The sequence below is a fragment of the Cynocephalus volans genome, chromosome X, assembly GCF_027409185.1.
Source record: "Cynocephalus volans isolate mCynVol1 chromosome X, mCynVol1.pri, whole genome shotgun sequence".
Lineage (NCBI taxonomy): Eukaryota > Metazoa > Chordata > Mammalia > Dermoptera > Cynocephalidae > Cynocephalus > Cynocephalus volans.
In genome coordinates this window covers 92,668,482-92,694,011 of record NC_084478.1, presented here as the reverse complement: position 1 = coordinate 92,694,011, position 25,530 = coordinate 92,668,482, and the positions used below count along the sequence as shown (strand labels likewise).

Sequence of the window (25,530 nt, the reverse complement as noted above, 5' to 3'; positions counted from 1 at the left end):
CCCTTTCCTGCCTCTGGTAACCACAGTGCTTCTCTCTCTCCTACTAATAGTTCAACTTATTATTATCATTTATTTGGTGTTTTTTGTTTTCTTTGTTTTTTGTTCTCTCTCTCTTTTTTTTTTTTTTAGCTCCCACATATGAGTGAGGACATGTGGTATTTTTCTTTCTGTGCCTGGCTTATTTCACTTAGTATAATTTTCTTCAAGCTCATCCATGTTGCAGCAATTGGCAGAATTACATTCTTTTTTGATGGCTGAGTAGTATTCTATTGTGTATATGTACCATATTTTCTTTATCCAGTAATCTGTCAGTGGACATTTTAGTTTGGTTCCATATCTTGGCCATTTTGAACAGAGCTGCAATACACATTGCATTGTATTTTTACTTTGCATTTCCCTGATTACCTATGAGGTTGAGCCTCTTCTCATGTTTTTATTGGCCATTCATGTGTTCTTTTCTGGGGAATACTTGTCTTTTACCCATTTGTTGTTATTTTCTTACTGATTTATAGGAGGGTGTTTTTTTTTCTTCCGGTAAATTCTGAATACTGATCTTTTTCTCAGTTACATGTGTTGCATGTATTTTTGTCTTATAGTATTTATGATCTGCAGAAGTCATTAAGATTCAAATAGTCAAATAGAGCAAGCTGCCCCCCCCCCCCCCCCCCCCCCCCACTTAGCCTTTTTAGGAGGTAGTACAGCATAGAAGTTAAGAACCTGGACTATGGAGACAGACTGCCCGGTTTTAAATCTTGGCTTCTCCGTTTATTAGCCATGTAACCTCGGGCAGCTTTTATAGCCTCACTTGTATGTTTTCTAAGAATCAACTTTGGGTTTTTTTTGATTCTCTTTATTGTAGCTTTGTGTCCTAGTTCATTAGTTTCTGCTTTCTATTATCTCCTTTATTTTGCTTTCTTTGGGTTTTATTCATCTCCTTCCCTCCCTTCACCTGCCCTTGCCAATTCTTAGGCTGAAACTCAATGTTTAGTATTCGTCTTTTTATTTTCTAACACAAGCATTTAAGATTATAAAGTTCTCTCTGCTGTTCTACATCTTACACATTTCTTATGTATTATTTTCAATATTTTTTTGTTCTTAGTACGTAATTTCCATTACGATTTCTTCATTGACCTGTGTGTTACTATGAGGTGTTTTAAAATACCTAGTTTGGTTGATTTCTCTGCTTTTAGCATAGAATTTAATTGCATTATGGCTAGAAAATATGCTTTTATGGTACTCATTCTTTGAATGTTGTTGATATTTGTTTTATGACCTAAGATACCATCAATTTTTGTAATTTTTCTATGTGTGCTCGATAATATCTTTATCTAGTTGTGGGGTATGGTTTCTCTAATTATTGGTTTCAGGGTCCAATAAATCAAGCTTCAATCTGTAATTTTGCAACTTTATTTTTATTGAAGTTTTCCCTTGATCTATCTGTAATAAAGAAATGTATTTTGAAATTTCTCATTATGATATTGGGTTTGCCCATTTCTCACTATAATTCTATCAGTTTTTACTTTATTTTGAGGAAATGTATTAAGGTGGTAGAAATTTACAATTGTTTAGTCTTCCTGATGAATTTAATATTTTACATCATCTGACTTTATCTCTAATAATGCCGTTTTTTTCTTAAAGTCTACTTTGCCTTATATTCAAACAGCTTTTTAGTATTTCCCTGTTATATGTTTCTCCATCCTTTTAATTTTCAACTTTTCTGAATCTATATTTGGAACTCTAAATAGCATTTTATTGTATGCTTTAAACCCATCTGACAATCTCTGTCTTTTACCAAGCAGGATGATTTCTGTCAACAGGAGTCTGTTCCCTTTGTGCGTGCATGCGTGCGTGCATGTGTGTGTGTGTTATGGTTCTGCATGCTATTTAAGTATGAGAAGGCTATATCAGGTTTCAGGGAACAAGACAGTGGAGAGAACAAGTCATCCTGACTGGGAGCATTAATGCTACATTTTGTGCACCCGGCCACCTCTTGCAATCCCAGCTTCATTCTGGGCCTGAGGGACATGGGGAACACGACTGGAGACTCTTGTACAGTGGGCAGAGGTGGGGCAGAAGGCCGCAAATTCTCAGTCCATCCAGCTCCCATACTTTCCTGCTTAAATGGACTGTAGTGGAGTGTGTTTTGAGTGGTCACCTACCCTCGTCCACGTCTTACCTCAATAGGCATGTGGTTCCCGACCTCCTAACTCTTGAGATCACAAAGACAGGTGCACAGCAGCTACTGGCACCCGCAACTTGACATGAAGTAATTTCCATCTCTGGCGTTCCCAGAATACTCTACATCTCACAGCAAATGCCACCCACAGAGAAGAGTTCCTTGTTTTTAGAGTACATAACTTAAAAAGTTTTTCTAGTTTACCTCTTTTGGTAGTAAATGCTTCCTAGTTTGTGTGTATCTGAAAATAGCTTTTTTTCCTTTTTGGCTTGAGTGAAGGTTTACTAGGTAAATAATTCTAGGTTGGCAATTCCTTTCTTTCAGTACTGTTGAAAAGTTTGATGTCAGCCTAATTTGTTATTTCCTTTTAAAAAGTTTTTCCTTAACTTTTTATTTTTAAATTTTTATTGTTGACAAATCATAGTCTTTATAAATGGGTGATACCTTTTTTCCCTCAGGCTGTTTTTAAGATCGTTTGTCTTTGGTGTTCTGCAGTTTCACTACAGTGAATGTTAGATGTTGGTTTCTTTGTATTTATCTGGCTTAGTATAGGTTGAACCATATGAAATTAACAATATCCAACCATTTTTGACCTACAGTTCCATATGGTTCAACCTAATACTCGTACATTGTGTTTCTTTTATCTGTGAATTTGTCATTTATAATTTCAGAAAATTATCAGCCAATATCTGTACGTGTTTTTATTCCTCTGTTGATTTTCTTCTTACCTTTTCAGAACCCCAAATAGATAGTTTTAAAACTTAGCATTCTTTATTCTATATCTCTTAATCTCTCTTTCATATTTTCTATCTCCTTGTCTTTCTGGCTATATTCTGAATACTTTACTAAGATCTTTTTCTGGTGTATTAATTCTCTTTACCTGTGACTAATCTGCAGTTTAACCCATTTCTATTTCAAATTCAATATATTTACCTTTCATTTTTAGACATTTTGTCCGCCGCCTTCCTTGTCATTGGTATTTTCTTTTGCTTGTTCATTTGAGATTCCTTCTGTTTCCTTAAACATTTCATATATATAGATATTTTACATTCTCCTTCTGATAACTTTAATATTTAAAGTTTATAATGATCTAATACTGCCATGTGTTGTTTCCACTGATTCATCTTAATGGTTTATCTTCTTGGGCAATGCTTATCTTTGAGTGTTTATATTTGATTGATTTTAGTCTGGGGACCCAAATAAAGGGTGCTTTCATTCAGGGATTATTTGTATTTGCCTCATCCACAAGCCACTATATACTTAGGACAATTTTTAACCCTTTCAGGAGGTCCTCACTCAGCAATGAAACCCCAGATACAGCTCCCACCCGGGGATACTGGCACAAGGCTTTTTTTTTTTTTTTTTTTAATTGCAGTGTTTATTGCTCAAAGCTTTGATTTCAGCTCAGGGTTTGTGTTGTATATATGTGGGTGTGTTTGGGGATGAGGTGTTTCCTGTGGACATTTTTCTTCCTTCACTTCATCAATACCAAGGTCTGGGTTATTTTGGTATTAACAGAAGGTCTCTTCATGGTATATAGTTCATTATACCGCTGGAAGTAGGTATTCTCAATTTTAGGTTTCTTAAGTATGTGATTTTATGAATGAAGGTGAAAATGTTACAAATTTGAGAGTAACTTATTTTTGAATACGATAGGTCTGTGTATTTCCAGGCAAGCTTTTTCTCCTCCGATTACTGGTTAAAGTAAGGATGAATAAGAAGTGTCATGTCCCCCAGGACCAGAGGTCCTTCTTTCAATCAAAACTAAGAGGGGAGTTCTGTGGTTTTCTTAATCATTCTTTCCCTATTCCATGCTGTTTTCTCTCATGTTGCTGCTTGCTACTCACTCCTACAGAGCCAGTGGTAAGGAATAGGGACAGAATGAACAGATCACCAGGAAGTGATCAGAAGTTTCCTTACTAGGGCTATATGAAAATGGAATATTTAACCTCATGCCTCTTTTTCCACTAAATTCCTATATTTCTTTTCTAATTCATACATTTTTTAAATATGTATTTGGTTTTTGTTTGTTTTTAAGGGAAAAGACATTTAAGTTTTGTTTGTCCCGTACTGATCTAAAATTTCAGAATGAGATCTTTATGTATTGAATCCTAGACAAAGAAAACATTTCTCCCCAAAGATGGTTGTAACTTCCTTAAGGCTGAAATTTTATCAGCCTTCCATATCTTTTTCTCCTCTGCAGAACCTATTTCACTATTGTGTATGTGGCTCAGATTTAATGTTTGTTATAAAAATTATACCTCATCCTCTTCAATTTGAAGTATAATTTCAAGGAATGATGAAATTAAATGTATATATAGTAAAAACAACAAAAAGACCCTTTTTCTGTTGTGTTCGAAATAATATATTAAACTTTTGAGTGATTCTTTGGTAATTAAGGCAACTCTGAGTTCTTCCCACAATTTTATATACACGAGTCTCTATGTGAATTATAATAAAAATGCATTTACTTGGCCTAGGGATATTAACTTTTAATTTTATTTTGGATTCCCTGCATAATGCTTTATAATTTCATGTAAATATTGTTCTGTTTATATCCTAAAGTAGTAACACTACCACCATCTATACATCATAGCCTACACTTTTTATCACCAGGTTATCAGAATAAGGTGTCACCTGTTCTGTGATTTCTAACCATCATTCTATATTCTGTTTTAATATAAGCCTCTTAAGTGTTTCTTACAGCCAGTTACAGTGTGTTCTCATCAAGGCTACTGTTATAAATGGCATGCATGCATATTTATGTGAAGGATTCAAAGACATTTGTAAGTCATATCCTTGCATTCTAAATGAATTCTGCATAAGCAGTATAACATTTTAACTACTAGAGATAACTTTCAGGAATAAATGCCCTTTGAGGCTTTTATCAATTTAAATAGGTAGATTTTTTTTTTCTTTAGCAAAGAAAATAAAGCTTATTTATTGTGCTACCTAGTACCCATTAATATGTCAGGATATATAAATTGGACCATACTGGAAGAAAAGTCATTGGAACCTATATATTTTTCTAGTCTAGCAAGCCTTAGAGTTTTTCTTACTATATATTAGTTGGTTAATATTTTTTCTGGCGTGCTGGACAGGATATGTATGCAGTATATAGGTTTTTAAACTCTCACAATATATCTTCCAAACAGAAATCCTTTTTAAGGCCTAACTGACTAATTTATTTCTGTTGTCTATGTGGTTGGTAACATAAGTAGCCTTTAGAACTACTTTCTAATTCAGAATAGGTTTTATATACTGTGCCATGTTTTCATAACCTGTGAAATGGAGCAGTGCCAGTGGGAGCAAATAAAGTTTACTTTTTTTAATAAGTAGACCTGGACTGCCTAGAGATTGTCACTTGATTTTGTAAAAAGAGGTCGTTTAACTGTTAGTTTAGTAGGTAATTCAATCTTTCATTCTTCAGTGGCCTAGATTTGATCTTACTTTTTCTTTTGATGATAGGTGAAGGATGAGTATGTTTCACTTTTAGCATGTAATGTAAATTATATGTAAAAATATATAAATCATATAAATGATCACCAGCAAATACTTTTTACAAAGTATTCGGACTCAAATGACATTTTCTTGAATATTACATGTTTAAAATCAAATAGATATGAGATCTACCTTAGGAAAATGTGTAACACAAGCTGATTTCTAACTTACAGCTTTTAAAAAGAATGAGAGAAGACCAAAAGTACAAAATATATAAATGGATATATGTATCTTTAAAAAGCTTGCTCAATATTAAAGTGCAGCATGAAGGGAACAGAAAGGGAATCTCTCATTTGATGCACTCAGTAATGACAAAAAGAACTATGCCCAAAATGGGACACACAGATGCCACTGAGATTTTGTCATACACATGGAATTTGTGTTTTTAAATATAGACCGTAAGGTACTTTATGTTGTTTTGACTTTTTCCTCTGCTTTTTAAAACCCCCTTCTTCAGTTCAAAGTCCAAGATCAGAAGGTCAGTACATTTTACTGAATGTTTTATAGTTCAATTTGAAGAAATCATAATAGAAAACATCTCTCACACCAAACCAACCTGTTTATTTTATTCTGTAATAACCAGGTTTTTTTTTTTTTTTTCCCCCCCCTTCAGAGAATTTTTGGAAACCTGGGACATTTGTTAACCTGGATCAATCTATTACAAAACCAAGGGAAGTCTTAAAATTGGCCAAAGATTATACTGTTGGAAGATGTAAAGAGTTTATATACTTAATTGCATGTGAAGTCAGAAAGAACAAAGTTGAGATGAGTTTTTGGTGTCTGTCTGCAATGTTCTTGCTTCTCTACCCCAACAAATTGGAGTTAGATTATGGATCTAGATTCTTCAAGAGTATAGCATTATTATTTTTTTCTTCAACAGAATTCTTTTTAATCTCCTTTCTTGCAAAAATCACCCTACTATTCTGGTAGTAATACAAAAATAATTTGAGTTGAAAGAACTCTTTTATATTGTTTTGACTGGTTTTTAATTTTACAAATGAGAAAAGTTAAGATAAAAAGAGTCTGAGGCTAGAAAACCAGATTTCCTAAGGTGCATTCTTCATGACTCACCTATTGTACATTTTTTAAACAACTTTTTCTGAAGAAAAATTAAGGAAGATAGTAAAAAATATATGTTTTTCTGGATTTTGTTATATTTGTGGTATTTGTCAGCTTTTAACAACTTGTAATTTGATAGGATTTCTTTTCTCATTGTCGATGCATATTCACTTTCAAAAAAAATTGGAGAGAATAAGGGCCATTCTTACAGTGTTCTGGAAACGTCTGAATTCTGTGCCTGATAGGAAATACCAGTTTAGATGAATTAAAGATATTCTTTCAACTTCCCACCTTTTACCTACTTTATAAAGGTAAAAGGAAAAACAGGCTATGACCAAACTGATCTCCCTGCCTTCCTTATAACCTGAATGTGTGTACATTTGATAAATACTAATGCTGATGAGACCATTAGTGGTTAGATTTTATACCCTTTGAAGACTAGTTAGCATTGATCGGTTTAATGCCCCCAAACCTTTTGGTTTCCTCCACAATGTCACAGAACCATATGATATACTTAAATATAGGTGCAGAAACTGACTCTTATCTAATTGGTAGGTTTGACTAGTCCAAGTGTGTGTAAAGCTTGATTATTGAATCACGGCACACTGTTGTTTTGCAACACTACTGAGGAGAGCTGCATTGAGATATGCCAAAGGTTCTTAATCTAGGGACCATAGGTCCTTGGAAGTCATAAACAGAATGTTATATATGTGTCTTTATAAAAGGAGTCCATAGTTTGATCAGATTTTCAGAGGCATCCATGATTTAAAAACAGGGACTGAGAACCATTGTTATGAATTTTCATTAATTTATTTTTTACTCAGATAATCATTCCTTAAAAGCTTATAAAAAGAAGAGGTCCTAAAGAGTGGATGTAAGAGTGTTTCTGGGATCTAAAGATTGGGAATAGGGGGAAGACAGGGGAAAACTTGGAAATTGTTGCTGTTGGGATTATAGTTACAGGCAACTCTTCAGATAAGATGCAAATGGATATCTATGCCCTAGTCGTGTGGGGGAGAGATAATAAGTATAATATTGTGAATAATAGGGTACATTTTGGGGCCAGACCAATGGGGTCAAATCCTTATTCTGCTATGTACTAGCTGTGTATCCTTCAGCAAGTTATCTAACCTCTTTGTGCTCGTTTTTTATGGGGATAGTAATAATACTTACCTCATATGTTGTGAGGATTAAAATGAGTTAATATCTAGAAAGTGCTTATAATAGTGCCTGCCTTAGTTGTACTACATAAGCGTTAGCTGTTATTACTATTATTGTTGTTGTTACTATGATTATTTTAATTGTTGCTGCTGCTGCTGCTGCTGTTATAGAATGCAACCAGGGCAAATGTGAGGCAGAGTTAGAGACTTAGCCAGATTTAATGTCCTAATTTAGGGGTCAGCAAATTTCATTCATGAAGGGTCAGACTTCAGAAATAGTTTAGGCTTTGCAGGCCGTATGGTCTCTGTTGAAAGTATTTGCAGCCATACACAATATGTAAAAGAATGGATGTGGCTGTGTTCCAAAAAAACTCTATAAAAATTGATGGCAGGTTTTCTGACCCTGGTTTAATAAGTTAAATAGTCTTTTGTCTTCAAAATATAATAATACTTTTTAGAAACCCAAATATTAGGAGATTATATAGGAATGCCTCAATGCAATGTCTGGTGTATATTAGTCATTCACTAAGTATTTGGTGGATAAATGAGTGAATAATAGGTTATTTATAACTGTCGGAATTGTGTGATAAAGAAGTGATATAGCAGTGTTTCTGAAGCTTTCACGTGTGTCAGAAATATGTACATATATTTTGGCAGCTTGCTGGTATGGGGATCCAAACCCTTGGCCTTGGTTTTACAAGACTGTGCTGTAACTGAGCTAACTGGCTAGCCCGTGTGTCAGAAATTAACCCATGGATTATTGGGTTCCATCCCCAGAGTTTCTGACGTGTAGCTCTGGGGTCAAATATGAAAATGTGCATTTCTAACAAGTTTCTGGGTGTTGCTGGTGCTGCCTTAGAGGAAGCAACCAGGGAAATTGCTCTCGGGGCCCAGTTCTGATTCACAATAGCAAAAAAAAAAAAAAAAAAAAAAAAAGATTTAGTTAAAGTGACCAAAAACTCATTAAGAAGCATCTGTGCCATTTTTGTAAATTTGATTTTTATTTATTTCTTCCCATTTAACTCAACAGCTATTTTAAAGCCTAGTACTCTTCTAGTATAGTGGATGAATATGAAAAAGAATGACATAGTCCTTAATATCAGTGTTAAGTGTCTAATCTAGTTGAGAAAATAAAATGTGCACTCATGGACCAATTAGACAATAAGAAAATACAGAGTCTTAAAAAAGTTCATGGTGAAATTTGTATTATCTTTTAATTCTATATTCCACAAACTTTTTGAAGTACCCTCATATATCCTATCAGGTTCCAAAATGTGTTGTGTAGGTATGAATGCCATCAGTACTCAGAAATGATTGGAAGGAGCCTAAGCAGATGTGAGATGAAATTAATTTAAGCAAAGTAGGCTGACTACACTTAGATGAAGTTGTAGGAATCTCAGACTGCTGTTAACCCATCCATTCTCATAAAAGAGCAAAAAGATTAGGCTCCATTCTGAGCCAAGAACATCAGTGGTCTGACCCTACCTGTTATTTAACATGGTACATTCATATGAGATACATAGTTGTACTAGAGGCTCTTAGTTTAGACCAGACTTTCTCAGTCTCAGCACTATCAACATTTTTGGCAGGATAATTTTTTTTCCATTTTGGGGGAAGGGCTGTCCTGTGCATTGCAGCATTTTTACCAGCATCCCTGGCCTCTACCCACTAGATGCCTCTATCCCACTAGATGCCTCTACCCCACTAGATGTCTCTACCCCACTAGATGCCACCACCTTCAACCCCCCAACTTGTGACAGACAAAAAATGTCTCCAGATACTGCTGAATGTCCTATAGAGGCAAAACCAAGAGCCCTCAAACCAGTCAAATGTTGAAAGGCAGTTAAGTTTAAATAAGAATAAAATTTTCTTGCAGTCCTTTCTTAGAATCTTATTATACAATTTTTGATTCTATAATCTAGAGCAATGTAAAATTTCTATAAGGAACAGAGCAGTCTAAAGTATCTTGGTGTTTGAATCAGTGGAATAATTCATGAGAGTCATTTAGCAAAGTGTCTGGCATATAGGAGATGCTAAATAGCCATTTAAAAGCAATTATTGGATAACATACAATCTTAGTAGTTAGAAAAAAATGAAAATACTGGAAAACACCCCCACACACTGCCACCCTCAATTTTATAAAGAAGTGCAAGCCCCATTCCCCACCCTCAAATTCCACTCCTGGTGTTAACCATTGTTAAATTGGTTGCATATCTCTGCACCTTTTCCATGCTTATATAGACATCTCTGTATAAATGTGCATATATATACATATTTTTAAAATTTTAATTGGCTGAATAGTCTGGTATTTAACCATTTTTCTATTGTTGGTGTCATCATTTTACAGTTAAAATTATGTCTTTATTATGAAGAAATATAATTTCATATGCAGGAATTTAGAAAACCAGAACAAAAGTATTATTTATTATTATTATAAGAATTAACTTAAATTCCATCACATGTCAACAATAACACACTGAAAATTTTGTTATAATTTCTTCTCCTTTTTTTTTCAATCCGACAATTTTAAAAAGTGTCTTTTAAAATTATTCTTTTGTTTGGCCATCTTCAATTATAGCATAAGCAAACTTATAGCCATCATTTTTAAAACATAGCTTAAAATAGACAGCAGTAGAGGTCTGGGTATAGTAAGAGGAGTTCTTCAGATTCAGGGATTTTTAATCTAGCTTTCAGTGTTTGGAATCAGTCACTTGGGTTTCAGGAATTTGAGGGTAAGTAAATACCCTGAAATTGCATGTCAAATTTGTGTATATAATGTACATAGTTGCATTTTTTCTTGGAAGAGGGATATAGTTTTTCTCAGTGTCTCAAAGGAGTCTATGACCGCCCCCATCCCACTGCCATAAAAAAGATTAGGAATCACTGAGATGTACTGTCTCAGTTGAGAACTATCCTTATTAAATTAGAAGAGCAGTGTGGAGTAGATTAACGAAAGCCCTGCATCCTAAAAGTTCGAGGACTGCTATTTGAATAGAATTTTTATAAAATGTAGACTTCTGTAGAATAAGATAAGCACAGCAACATACCTCATTTTCTGAATCATTTGTATATGACTTTAAAGACAGGTTTCTCTCTGGTTAATAGTTTATATTGGCTTAGAGATGATACGTAAAGTACAGAGGATAAGCATGATTATGTTTGTATGATCATTTGTTTTTCCCTTGAGGAGAGAGTGTTGTGTGGGATAAACAGCAGGCTGGTGAGATAATCCATCATTTTGAAACCTGTACTCTAGTGATGGATGGATAGATTGGTAAAGTAACTCAATAATCTTCATTTTTTCCCAGGTTATTCACAGATCAGTGAGCATTGTCGTTAATAAAGCAATGGAATGCTTTTGTGTCCTTGCCTGCATTATTCCTCAGGTTTTGACAGGCAAAGACTTTTAATTTGGGAATAACCTCTCATTAAAACTTATATTTAAGTATATGGTGTGGAGGATTTATTGCAACTCTTATGAGTATATTATAATTACATTGGTTACACAAATTATGCAGTTTGAGTTTCTATTTTAGTAATAGCCTCCTTCAGTGCTAATTCAGATACTAGATTATCCTTATAGATAGGCACACAAACTCACCCAATCCAGTTTTCTCCCCGTGTTACATGTGTATACTACTCCAAATCTTAAAATTTTAATAATTTGTATTAGAATGAAAAGTGGCTGGCTCCTTTTAGGGCAAGGCTGATATTTGAATTAAGGTCAGTGTTTGGAGCTGAAATTTTACTTTGATTAAACTGAAAGGTAATACTATATTATTACACAGACTAAATTTTTAAGAATCATTCAAAACAAGTCTAGACCCATCTTTTGGAACCGATATACTATGGTGCAGGTGTAATAGAAATAATATGGGTAGTGTATTTATTTTCAAGCTAAATTGAGGGTTGTCAATAAAAAACAAAAACAAAAGCAAAACAAAAAATAAAAGCAAAACAAAACCAAGGCAGCCAGATACAAAGATCTAAGGCTTTACTTGCTGGCAATTATAAGTCTATGTTAGATAGCTAAGTTTCCATGTGTTCTCTACTGTTCCCCTCTTTGTTTTTATTCCAGATGAACATAACACAATTAATGTGATTTTATACAATTGTAATGAAGCTATTCATTTTCAGTTCTTCATCAGTTTATCTCCTACTTTCAAAGGGAATGCTCAACACTGAATCTTTTTATAAAATTCCTTGTCATGTTTCATGAACTTTATAAGATTTTCCATTTGTTACAAAAGTACCAGTCTCAGAATTGGGTTCCGATTCTAGCTCTATCCTATTATTATTTGCATGGACTTGAGCACGCCATTTAAGTTCACAGAGCCTTATTTGTCTTGCCTATATTATGGAAAGGGTGATAACCTAATCTTACCTACTACCCTGAGCTACTTCGAGACTCAAATGCGATAATGTAAGGGAAAGTGCGTTGAATGTTGTCCAACACCAGTGTAGTCACATGACTTCACAGTCTTGATATTCAGAATGAGTGTTTTGGTGATTACTGAAACATTAATTTTTGTATGAAAGACTATTCATTTAGTTTATACAAACTGGATATGATATTAAAACTATGTTGATAGATATATTTGTTATATAAAATTTTAGTCATCTCTGTCTCTCCAGTAGTTCCTACAGCATAACCTTTTACAAGATGAGTGTTCCATTATTTTTTTTCTTACTATCAAATTATGTATATTTTACTCATACACAGTCAAATGCTTAGAACTTAGGCTGGCACAAAATAGGTGCTTAATAAATTAAATTAAAAAAAAATTATTTAGAATTACCATAGAAAGAAATTAAATACTGCAGGACAGATACTATTTTTCTTTCATGCATTAGAGAAATAATTTGCAAAAGAGCTCTTTTGGAACTGAAATAATTAATATAGCTTTTTAGCCATTTCTCCTCCTTATTTCTCTATTCCTTCATGCTTCATCCTCTCCCCTCCCCTCCCCTTAAATTAGATGATAGGTTCACACTTGCATAATATAATGAAATAGAATAAAAGTTTTGCCAGAAAAATATTTTTATATGGTAAAACTTCTCTGCTTTTAATCTCACCAATTTGGAATTCATAACAATTTGAATGTTTTTACTTTGTACTCTGTACATAAACTGTTTGGTAACCAAATGAATAGCATGAGCAGGAAGGTATGTTACCTTCTTATTATACCTACTCAGAAAACCAAAGTAGTTTCAACCATTTTCTAGAATGACTTCTGTAACTTGTGGCAACACTGGAAAGTCATAAACCTCTATTTTATAATATACGCTTAGACTTGGTATCCTTCAATTATTTCATACAGATTAGATTTTGCTGTACAGATGGACGTGTATTTATAAACAGCCATATTTTTCGAACTTTTTGCTTTCTCATCTGGGTTTTTTTTTTGACCCCCACCCCATCCCAGGTTTGTATTTATTGAATACCTATTTGCCAGACCCCATGTTGCCTACTGGGAATATATCCGTGAACAGGACAGGTCTCTGCTTCGGATCTTTCCCTTTTCCCCCAATGCAGCCCATCCTCCACAGGCTCCACAGAGATCCAGAGCAATCTTTATAGATGCAGTTCTGATCATGTCCTGTCAGTGTTACCAGGCTGTGGGTTTTCAGATACAAGAGACCACATGTGTATGATTTACTGTTATATCCTGATGATCGATTTTAAAAGCAAAGTTTGACTCTGTGTGGCTATTTTTCTTAAGTAAATCTCTCTTAACAGTATTAGAATTTGAAAATATTCTTTCTTGAACCCACAGTCTGTAATCATGATCCTGTGTTCATAGACCCATTTTCTTCAGGTGCATTTAAAGAGGGAATTAACTCTAAAATAACATCTTTTGAATAGTACACATTTCTTGAATGAATGACCAACTGTGATCCTAACTTTAACTTCTTACAGTGTATAGTATAGTGGTTAAGTGCACATAGCCTGGGGCCAGATTTTGAGTTTGAATCCTAGCTCTGCTACTTGCCTACTGCTTAACCTCTCTGTTTTCCATTTTCCTCCTTTACAAAAAGGGAATAATAATAGTACCTACCTTATAGGGTTTTTATAAGGATTAAGGAAGTTAATATTTGCAAAACTCTTAAAACGGTACCTGGCATATAATAAGCACTATTTGAGCCATTGTTAATTGAAATAATTTCCAAACTGTGTTGTGAATATATGAATTCAGATTCTTAGGTATAGTAGAGTAGTCCTAAATGCCTAATGAATTGAGAACCAGACTTCTTGCTGGAGTGTTTCCACCTCCCATGATGTTTTTATTTTTTTAATTTTTATTTTTTTCAAAAGATGACCGGTAAGGGGATCTTAACCCTTGACTTGGTGTTGTCAGCACCAACGCTCACCCGGTGAGCTAACCGGCCATCCCTGTATGGGATCCGAACCTGTGGCCTTGGTGTTATCAGCACCACACTCTCCCGAGTGAGCCACAGGCCGGCTCCCCCATGATGTTTTTAAAATCAGCACTTAACTGTCAGGCTGTACTAGTCCTATAACAAAGATGGATATACCAGGATCAGAACTGCTACTGTCTCCATTTGAGCCATAGTACCTACTCCCCTCCCTAGAATTAACTTTCTTGCTTGTCCTTTTTTGTGAAGTTAGACCTCACTCTTTTCCCTGCATTGTGGTACTGTGTGCTATGATGTTCTTCTTTCACAAGCAGATACAGATGAAAACAAGCATTAGTTTTCTTTGCACTCCAAAAGAAAAAATAAAAATCACCGTTTAATGTTTAAAATTTACTCTGTAAGACCAAACTAAGGCAGTGCCTGTATGGTACAGATAAATCAAGTGTCAGAAGCATTTGGTCATCTGTTTTTACATTTCGACTGAAATATTCTGGCCAAAATGAGAATGCACTACTTATCTCCAGTACAGTTTCTGTTTTATAATAGAGAGCTAATAATTAAAACTGTTATGAGAAAAGAAATATTGTTTTATTTCTGCATAATTACTGTGGTAGAAAATAATTTTTCTCGGATATGTGAACTTTGAAACTTGTATTTTTAAGGCCCCAGTAAACACACTGATGCTTATTGATATTCACAGCTAATTGAACAAACTGGATGTTTCTGATGATTTAGCCATTCTTTATGGTGATGGTCTTAATCACAGAAACATACTAATAAAATTGGCCTGATCACTGCATTCAGAAAGGTTTTAAAAGTACCCTTATGTAATGAGATTAAGAAATATTAATCTTTCAACCTTGCAGATTAAATTTGAGCTTCTATGCAGTTTGTTCCCCCTGGAAGATATCAAAGGAACCATGAGTAAAATCTCTCTATAAATATGAATATTTGCTCTAGTGGTACAAAGCTAAGTTTGCACACTTATGTGAGTTTAATTCCTTTATGCTAGTTTGGAACATATAGTTTATTTGTTGAAACAGCTTGAAGAAAACACTTGTCTGTCAGAAATCAAGCTAGCAAAAAAGAGGTTACCAAAGACAGCAAAGGACAAAAACATAGCTCAAGGTAGTTGGGCAGCTTTGAGTTGTCTTTTTGGCAAGATGTCCTCTTGTTCTTCTAAGAATTCAACAAACAATCAGCAGTTCTCAACTCCTTTCTATTTCAGCACACACAATGGATGCGTTTGTATGTTTGGCCCATTTCCAAGGATATACCCAGACTTTTTATAGGCTTTGGTAGATAAGAGAGGCTGTAGGCTCTGCATAGGTCCCACTGTGACACCACTTTTTTCTCCCACAGACTTAAGGCATACTGTGCCTCTCAGACCACCAACGTTGAGAACCACTGTTTTAGTGAACTCAGCATGGAATTCGTAATAGATCTGTAAGTCATCTAGGAGTGATGGCTTTTACTGATCTTGTTAGATGGAAATTGGCTTATTTATAGGCAGTATGTATGTTTCCTTATGTTTTAAAGAAAAAAGAAAATTAATTTTAGATGTCTTGTTAGGAAGAAAAAGATAGTATCTAAGATATATGGACTATAGCGCTCTTTGGTTCTGGATTTTTGTGTCTTTTAGTTTTGTAAAGAAAATTGAAAAGCTGTATTTTTGGCAATGCATACATTAGGTAAACATAGTATTTCATTTATTCTTTTGCTATTTTCTTTCTTAACCTGCTCCTGCACAGTTTCTGGTTGTACCTTGCAGCAAGTTGACTTTTTTTTTTCCTTGAAATACTTTTTTCTTTTTCCTTTAAAAATAATACATGCTTATGATAAGGAATTTGTATAGTACAGAAGGTATGAAGAACATAAAAATTAAGTTGATAATTATTTTTATCAGAATTACCTCGATTCATTTTGGTTTGTTTTTAAAAGGGCTTACATAAGCCTCATCATCTTTATTTTGACCATCGTGTTACTTACTTAGTATCCCAACCTTAATTTATGCACAGTGTCAATACTACTCTAGTGCTTGAAAACTTAAATTCCTCCAGATTGCTCAATATGGTATCATTTTGTAAACAAGTTTGTTGTTTGTTTGAAAATTCTAAAGCTTTTTTCCCCCTACCATAGCCTCTAGTATCACAAGTACATTTTACCTTTTCAGTATTTACATAGTTTGTTGACAAAGGAAAAAACTCTGATCCTTCTGCAAATAACTTGATAAAAGCTTGAATTTCCTTTGAGAGGAAGAGTTACAAGAGGTAATAAACTTGAGTCCATGTATTAGGAAAATTAAGTTATGGGAAAGGATTACTCTCTCTCTCTTTCTTTCTTTCTTTTTCTTTTTTGAGTGTTATCACAAGGTTCCAGTGAGGACTAGGGCTAAGAGAGTAGATTTCAAAAGTCAAGCCATTAAAGTTGAGGCTTTTTTCCCAAGAAAGTCGGAATAGAAAACATTTTAATGTTTATATGCTACTTTCTGCAAGAGTGAAGAATACTAGTGATTATGACTATTAAATTAGAAAGTAGGCGTTTCAGTGAAATAAACCTTTTCTACATTAGGGGTTTTTAAGAACAAACCTGTAAAAGACATACAACAAGGAACTTAGACCGTGGCAACTTGTACTGGTTCTGATCTCACTTTCTTCTCCCTGTTGACTATCTCCCCTTTGAAATGGATCTCTTCCCCGGCCAAAGATTGAGCCCCTAAACCTGTCTTGCAAATATGAACTCTTGGTCACCAGAGGAACCTAGTAGGAGCGGAGATAGTTCATTGTCTGTTACTACCTATACATTTGCAACAATCTGACATTCTTTGGTAGCCATATGAGTTTTGTCCATTATCCATACACGTACTCTAACACTCAAAGCATGTTAGGTATGGGTGTCAGTAAGGGAGTTTTTCACCAAAGACCTAAAATTGATATTACATGAAAAATTAGGGGAGCAATTGACTGTAAACTCAGGCTCTCTGTTTTAGCATATGCAAATTTAGAATAAAAATTATAATTCATTAAATAAGTACATATTAAATGTATTTATCCTAGCTCTTTTGGAGATGTTAGAGATACCCTGTTGAAAACAGAAAATCTCTTGTTGGGGATGATGTTGAGGGCTATGGGACAGAGAGACAGTAGACAAATATGATTTAAGAGAGTGAATGTTCTGTGAAGAAAAGGAAATAGAGTAATAGGCCAAGAGTGACTGTTGGCAGGGCTAGGGAGGGATGCTCCTTTAGAGGGGGCAATGGTCAGATAAGACCACTCAGGGTAGCATTTGAGTGTGTAGTGATACCAGAATATGATAGTAAGATGTGAGCTTTTGAAAATTTGAGGGAAGAGCTCCCTAGGCAGCAGGAACTAAGGTGAAATCTTTAGATACGCAGAAAGGTTAATGTGACCGGAGCAGTGGGAGGGAGTTAATCAGTAGTGGTTTTTGTGACAATACCCCAAGTGAGGCCATTGGTGAGCATACAAATCATTGCTACCTGTTTCTTTCCAGCATCACTGTACCTCCATAATTTCTTATTTTCAAACTTTATGTCTTTTGAAATATGATTTCCTGAGTTTGAGGATTACATTTTACTTTTGTGTGAACATATTCATCATATTTAATTTGTTTTATTGGTTTGATGTAGTTCTATGATTAAACAGCTTTGATGATAGGACCTCAGCTGAAGGGCTGGGGAACTTTTAAAAAAAATAAAATGAAGCATTAAACCCAGGACACAGAATGTTCTGTGTGTAAAAATAGATTAAATGAGACTAATATATTAATATGAGCCCTTACCATTTTTCCTCTGATCTCCCTCCAACCCGTCAGGGCCTTGTGCCCAGTATTTATCTTAAGGGGCAGAGGTGGTCTCTTGCCACCTTCAGAAAAAACTCTGGGTAAGGCAAAGACCTACTATTCCTTTTTCATATACAGAACCCCACATATATAATTTTAGAAATGATAACATTGCCTTGCATTTTACATTTATGAATTTGGGGAATATTTTTAAAGATTCTTTTATGTTATTAATTTCTAATGCATTAATATAGTTCAGTTTTTATTTTTGTAATTTCAAGATTAGTACAAATGAATATGTATAAAGTAGCTCTTCTATTTTGAAAATACAGTGAAGAAGAGATACTTTCTGTTTTGTTGGATTATTTTGGATGCATTATATCCACATAGTATATTTCTCTTGTAGCAACAGATGCGGTAACCCTGACACCTATCTTCTTTCTTGTTACATTAGTTTTTAATTAAAGAAAACAACTAGTTGAAGGTGGTTACATTCTGTGTAATGTAATGAAGATTTATTTTGGAAGTGACCTTCACTTTATTAGCTGAAGCAGTAATCAGCAGAATTAATAGAATAATCAAATTATATACAAACTCATAAATCATGTTGAATTGTGCTGTCAAAAGTTCAGCTATTAATGGGTCCTATTGTTTTGCCGCTGTATTAAAAAATTACAACTGCTGATTCCTACCTTGATAGAACTAAAATTGCCTTTTTAGAGGCTATCTAGGATGGGGGCTACCAGCCAAAAATTTTCACAACTCTTAATTTATCTGTAATACAATTTGATGTCACTAGGGCAAAGTTGAAATTCAGTACAGTGTTGGTATGCTCTTTTTCAGTAAATTCTGACTTATTGTTGGAAGTAGTACTCAATTAATTAGAGTTATATTGGTCTAAATGTCTGTTGTTTGGGGTTAATAGCATCAAAGAGTTAGGTTATCCTCCAGATATATATAATTATCTGAATAATACTTTATGTGGATATTATGTTGTTTTTGTGAATTTTTCTAGAGCTTGTTCTAAACAAGTAATTGAAGTGACAGTTTAATAATTGAAACTTAAACAGAAAAAGTATCTCATTATACTCAGTACTTCATATATCTCAAAAACTATTTGCATGGATTCCCATGTTCTTTGTAGCTTTAATTATAGTGGGACAAATGGGAAATTGCTTGCTGCTGAGCTTTGTATATTTGTAGTTGCATCTATGGGAATGGTAGGTCTTGACCACTCCTGTCATAGACTTAGTGAAACTTAAAAACAAGTTTTTGTCACAGCTTTGTGCAGTCAAGCATTACACTTTCTCAGAGCCTATTAAAATAAACTAAATTTATTTTTTTTTAAATCCAAGACTTTGTGAAGTTAGAAAAGAAGTTGTCATTTTTTAAATTAACGTGCAGTATAATTATGTTATTTTGTATACTTAAGAGTGACATTTTCATTTTTTTAACTCTAATTTTGACGAAAGACATGCTCACAAGTGAGGAAAATTGTCTTTAATCTGAGTTATTAGTCAGACAAAGATATTAATTTTAAATAAATGACCATTGCTTTTTTTTTTTTTTCAAATTTGTGTTTCCATTGTGTTAATTACAGAATGCTCCAAAACTTCTGTGAACTTTCTGAGGAGTGTGAAGATTATCTCAGTATTAAATGGTAAATAGATGAGGTATGAAATGTGTGAGCATTCTAAATAAGAGGAATTCAGAATAAGGTTTAAATTTTCATTTATCACTGGCTTTCCTAGGTGGGTTCCCCCCCAGATCTAAGGAAAGAAGCCTCTCTAAATTCACAGGCTTTCCCAAGATACATTTATTACTTGTTACAGTTGATTGGAATGGAAACACCCCACTAGTTTTCAGAAAAATAAATTGTGACCACTTCAGAGCATCAGATACCTTGCTCTCTTTCCATATTTTCTAAAGCTAGTAAAATGAATGGGCACTCTCAGAATTCTACCAACTCTGTTAATATTTGCATTTTGCTGACTTTGACTGTTGTCCTCTTCTTTTAGAAGATCCATATTTTAAATTTTAATGCTAAATATTGTTGAGCGTAGAACATTCATGACAAGGTAGACAAAAATATCAAACTGAAACTTAGAGGGGTTGCAATCACAAGTGTCTACAGGGGCCAGGTAGGTCACAGAAAAGAAGTGAAGTGGGCTGGAAGAAGGCAATAGGGAGTGGTAGAGACCATGGCAAACTGCAGAGCACATGACCTATCAAAGGGAGCAGCTACTATGTGACTGTAGGTCTTGATCACAGACCCAGTGTTGCCAGATCCAGATTTTCCTTTTTTTCAAAGAAGCCAGAGATTCAGATTATTTATGCAAAGGTAACTTTTTTTCTTAAACTGTCAGGTCAAACACAACTTATCTGTGGTCTGGGTTTATCCCGTGGACTGCCAGTTGGCAAGTCCTTGCTATAGTTAAACAATTTTTATTTTTATATTTAAGAGGATGATATCTTTCATCATACTTTTAAAAATAAATTATTATTATGGCCATTCTAAAATACTTCTTCATTACATCGAACTCATAGTTAGCAACTATGTTGGGTAGTAAATTTATACCATACATACACCACCTGAGAAGTCTAGACTTGGATTTTGACTTACTGTATATATTGAACATTCCAGTGGTATTTTTCATGTTACAAGTTGACAGCCTAGAAATTCTGGGATTAACCTTTGACTCTGTCCTAATTACTGTGTCATTTCTTTTTAATTTGTTGGAGTATGCTTTTCTCAGTTTCCACTCTTCTGCCATGGTCCAGGGCTTATCATTCCTGGATTTTTTCTATAACCCCTAGCCGCTCTCCTGCTTCCATTGTCTGCCTCCTTCATCCTCCTTCACTGAGCCAACATGTCACTTCCAGTTGCAAATCCAAACACTTCTACCTACTTTTTAACCCACTTCCATAATTATTTCATCCTTTAACTCCTCCCTGTCATTTCGCAATTTGTACATCCATTCAGTCATTCAGGTATCCATGTACATTCACATCTTTCTGCCTTTTCTCATATTTTCCCACTTCCTAAAATCTGCCCCCAGCAATCTAACCTGTTTCTCTTCAAGGCTTTACTCAGGCCAGTCATAAGATCTTCTTCCACTACCTAAGGCTACTAGAAGCTGTGTGCTTTTGTTTTTTTCTTTCTGGCAGCTGGCCAGTACGGGGATCGAACCCTGGACCTTGGTGTTATCAGCACCGTGCTCTCACCAGCTGAGCTAACCGGCCAGCCCAGAAGCTGTGTGCTTTTAAGCAAGTAGTTTGACCTCTCTGATGTTCTGTAACAGAGAATTAAGTCTAGCTCTTTTAAAGGTTTCTCTGGTTCTGAAATACTGTAACTCCTTCTCCAGTGCATGCTGTCTTCTCTCTTCTCTGAACTCCTTTATTATTGTTCTAATCTCTACTACATAGTTTAGTTTTTAATTCTTCTCCAATTGTTACTTACATCATTTGTCTCATATGCTTAGCAGAGGGCTAAATCCAGGACTTATGTTTTTGCATCTAACGCAGTGCAGGACCCTTAATAGGTGGCTAGTTGGTTGGTTTGTGCAATTTCAGTCCTACACACAGCCCTAGGTGAATCATGGCTGACAGCTGTACCTTCAGTTCCTAGCTAGTACCATTAACCTTTGAAATGAAAAGGCTTGCAGGCCTTTCCTAGAATTTGCCTAACTTAACTGAGTATCCTTCATTTTATTTCACTATATAAGTTGGCACATGCCCACAAAGGAAAAAAAGTGAAGTATCTAGGATCACAGACAGCTGGGTCATTTTGCACATGAACCATCTCAGTTTAAAATGTAGCAGGCAGTCCTGAACAGGGGTTCCTTTTGGAAGGGGACAGTTAAAATGAGTTGATCTGGGGAGTGAAGAAGGGGCAGAAGGTACATAGTTTCAAGAAGCAGCCTAGGAAGCACAGAGCAGTGGGGCTAAATGTTACTTTGGCCTGACAGTCAAATTTGTCGTAAATAGCTAAAGGGTGAAATTCTTGAACATATAACCCACAGGAGGAAAGAACATGGTTTTTGTGAGGTAATTATACCTCAGCCATCTGACAGAGTTCCTTGAGAGGGGTAAATAAGGTGTGAACAAGGGGGAGCCCGTAAACATTTGGATTTTCAGGAAGTCTTTGATAAGATTTTATATCAAAGACTGCTTTAAAAAATAGATGTTCATTCACCATGGGGTCAGGGATAATGTTTAGTCGTGTGTAGAGAGCTAGTTTAAACACAGGAAGGAGGTGGTTTAAATGAGCTCTTACTTGCGTGAAGAGAGTTTATAGTATGCTTTCCCGAGAATCAACGTTTAGTCTTTAGTTTTTGGTTTTTGGGTTTTTTTAAACATTTTTATAAATGATTAGAGAGTCAGCATAGTATCTCCCCATCCCACTCCCAGCCACTTTCCAGTGAGCTTATAGATGATAAAATGCTAGGTTGAAGAGGATTCTCTGAAGGACTGTTTCACAATGGCCGTACGTAAAAGCAGAATAGCACAATTGGCTGTGTCTCTAAGACGATGATCTCTGCACATATTTTTCAACCCATGAAAGGGATCTAGGAGTCATTACATAGGGCTCTCTGAAGTCATTAGTTTTGGGTATTCTTGTTTCTGCATTCAAAAAGACTCACATAATACTGGACATAGCCATGAAGGGCATTAGAAATAAAAGAGAGGAGTATATTCTTATTTGGATTTGAAACGGATGCCTTTTTTTCCTGTGTATTATTTATGCAATTTGAGTTTTCAAGGCTAGGCAGCAAAGTGGAAGAAGGATTTAAATAAGGTTTCAGAAATATATCAGGTACAGAGTGTCAAACCAGAGAAAGAGGCTGAAAAGGAGATTGATCACAAGAAATCTCCCAGAGAGTCTAGGTAGGTTTACTACAGACTTGTCTGCTGCGTCCCCAAAGTTTGAACCTAGGGCTTCCTTGTAAATTTGCTTAAGTAGATGTGTGGTAGATAATAAAGACTGGGTTGTTAGCCTTAGTTTTCAGAATGAAATTTTAATTTTTTTTAAGAGTTTAGCTTAAATTATAATCTGTTTAAAGGGTTGTCAGGAAACACCAGTGTTTTCCCGTCAAAAGTTCTGTTGTTTCATTGTGATAAGCTATATTGAGGAATCACTGAGTTGGCATGGTACTTCTGGCCCTTATACAAACCAGGGAGCCACTGTTCATGTCAACTGTAGATATGGAGCCTATGTTGTGACCCAAGCATATAAATTGACCCCCAATATTTTGGAAAGCTTTAGTTTTTAAAGATTGAATGATGTCTTGTACAATTTATGCTAATTTATTCTGACCTCCTGGTGCAGTTATTAATACAGATCTGTTTCTGTCATCCAATACATAGTTTTATTGTGACTTTCCTATAGAAGGTTAAATTTAAGGACAGCTAAAAAGGTGAAAAAAATGAATATATCATCTACAGAATGTCACCAAGAACAGAGGAAGCTAGATATATGGCTAAGATCTATAAAATAGAGGAAGTTTCTGGGAGTGAGTTTTCTGAAGGCTGTGTATTGCTTTTTGACAGCTTTTTCTAAGTTAAGCATGATGAGTATGCCTTCCAAGAGTGACAGCAGTGCCTAAAGGGCAATCTATCTGCCCACACCTTTCCTTGAGTGTGAAATCTGAATTGGAAGCATTGAACTCAGATGCTTGTGCCACATAATTTCTCTAGTTATCAACAGTGCTGTGTTCTTCCAGGTCCATAGTAATTCCTTGAAGGCATAGAAACTGATTTGTTCCTTGTGTCCTCTTATCTAGAAATTAGTACCGAGAGTATTAAGTAGTAATCTTGATGAAAGGTCAGAAGATAGTGGTTGTTGAGGTTGGTAACAATTAGCTGTCTCTAGTAATCACCCAGCCCTCCCCAAACATGTGGAGTAAGGGTGCTTCCAGAGTACCCCTTGAAAGCAATACCTGTATAGGAAGATTGTCAGGCTCGAGTGGTTACATTTTGGGGGTGAGACTGCTCGCATATGTGAATTACATTAAACTTGTTTTCAGAAAGACATCTTTCTGTTACATCCAGTCCATCAGCAATTCTTGTCACCTTTATGTCTTAACTATGTCCCCAATCTCTCCACTTGTTCATCTGCACTGCTACCACCTTGCTTCAGGTCACTGTCATCTCTTGCTTGGTCTACGGCAGACATAACTGGCCTCTTCTCTTCCACTCTTGTCCCTTTGACAATTCTCTACACAGCAGCCAGGCCCATCTTTTAAAAAATACAAATCAGATCATGTCGCTGCCCTGCTCAAACACCTTGTGGTGGCTTCTCATTGTACTTAGAATGAAATTCAAAGTCTTCACCCTGGTCTTCAAAATTTTGCATTATCAGGCCCTTGACTGTCTCTGTGATCTCATTTCATACTACATCTCTATCTATATACTATGTTCCAGCCCCACTGGCTGCCTCTCTCTTCTTCAAATACACTGAGCTAGTTTGCACTTCAAGTTTTGAAATTTGCTGTTCCTTCTGGTTGGGATGTACTTCCTCCACATCTTCACGTGGTTGGTTTCTTCTGGTCACATGGGTCTCAAATATCAGTTCTTCAAAGAGGCTTTCCCTGGTTACCCTAACATTCCAACCACAGTATCACCCTCACATTATCCTGTTTTATTGTCTTCAGAAAACTTATCATTATCTACTATTACCTTATTTCTTGTTTATTGTCTCTCTTTTGCACTAGTTAAGTTATATGACAGCAAGGACAGCTATTGTTATTGTTTAATTTTGTATCCACAGTGCCCACAACTACATTTGGTGCATAGTACCCCTAGTTCCATAAATATTTGGGAATGAAGGAGTAAATCTCGGTGCATGTCACTCTCAGCTTGAACAGTTCTTTTAGAACAGGTCCCTCCTCGGAAGGTAGTCGAATTGACCAGGTGTCTGCATTGCTTAAATTCTGTTAGAACAAACTACAGACCTTGAACACCTGGAGGCAGATTCTCGCACAGTCGGTAAGAGCAGTGTAACGTACAAACCTCACATGGGTGGTACAGTCTGTAATCATTGTCCCTGTTGCTGCAGAAGGTGATAGCTAACAAAAGCTACAACGAATTGAACACTTACCATGTACCAGGCACAGAGTAAACACTTCATGTGGTTTAACTAATCGATGTGGCAACCCTATGTGATAGGTATTACTATCCCAATTTTATAGTCTTGAGAACTGAAGCACAGTCACATAGCTAGTATGTGTGGGAACCAGGAAAGGAATCTAGGCAGTCTGACTCCAGAGTTAGAATGCCCACATTGATTTCACAACCACCTCCAAGGACTTGATCTCTGTGCAATTTGCACATCATGACAGATTATGCACTTGACTTCTAGTGACCTGGTAGTTTTGATTTTGGTGATCACTGCTTGCCAAATAAACTCCCTTGGGTTCTGGCACCATGACCAGTATCAGGTAGGGCTCATCATTTTGG

The 25,530-nt window shown here is 35.4% G+C and overlaps 1 protein-coding gene and 1 non-coding gene across 2 annotated transcripts in view; one reads left to right on the top strand and one right to left on the bottom strand.

The window, feature by feature from the left end:
- Positions 1 to 25,530, top strand: part of CHM (CHM Rab escort protein) — a 176,679-nt gene that overhangs the window by 85,524 nt on the left and 65,625 nt on the right. The window lies entirely within an intron of this gene.
- TRNAI-GAU (transfer RNA isoleucine (anticodon GAU)) lies at positions 21,242 to 21,315 on the bottom strand. The gene has a single exon. It is a non-coding gene; the product is annotated as a tRNA-Ile (tRNA).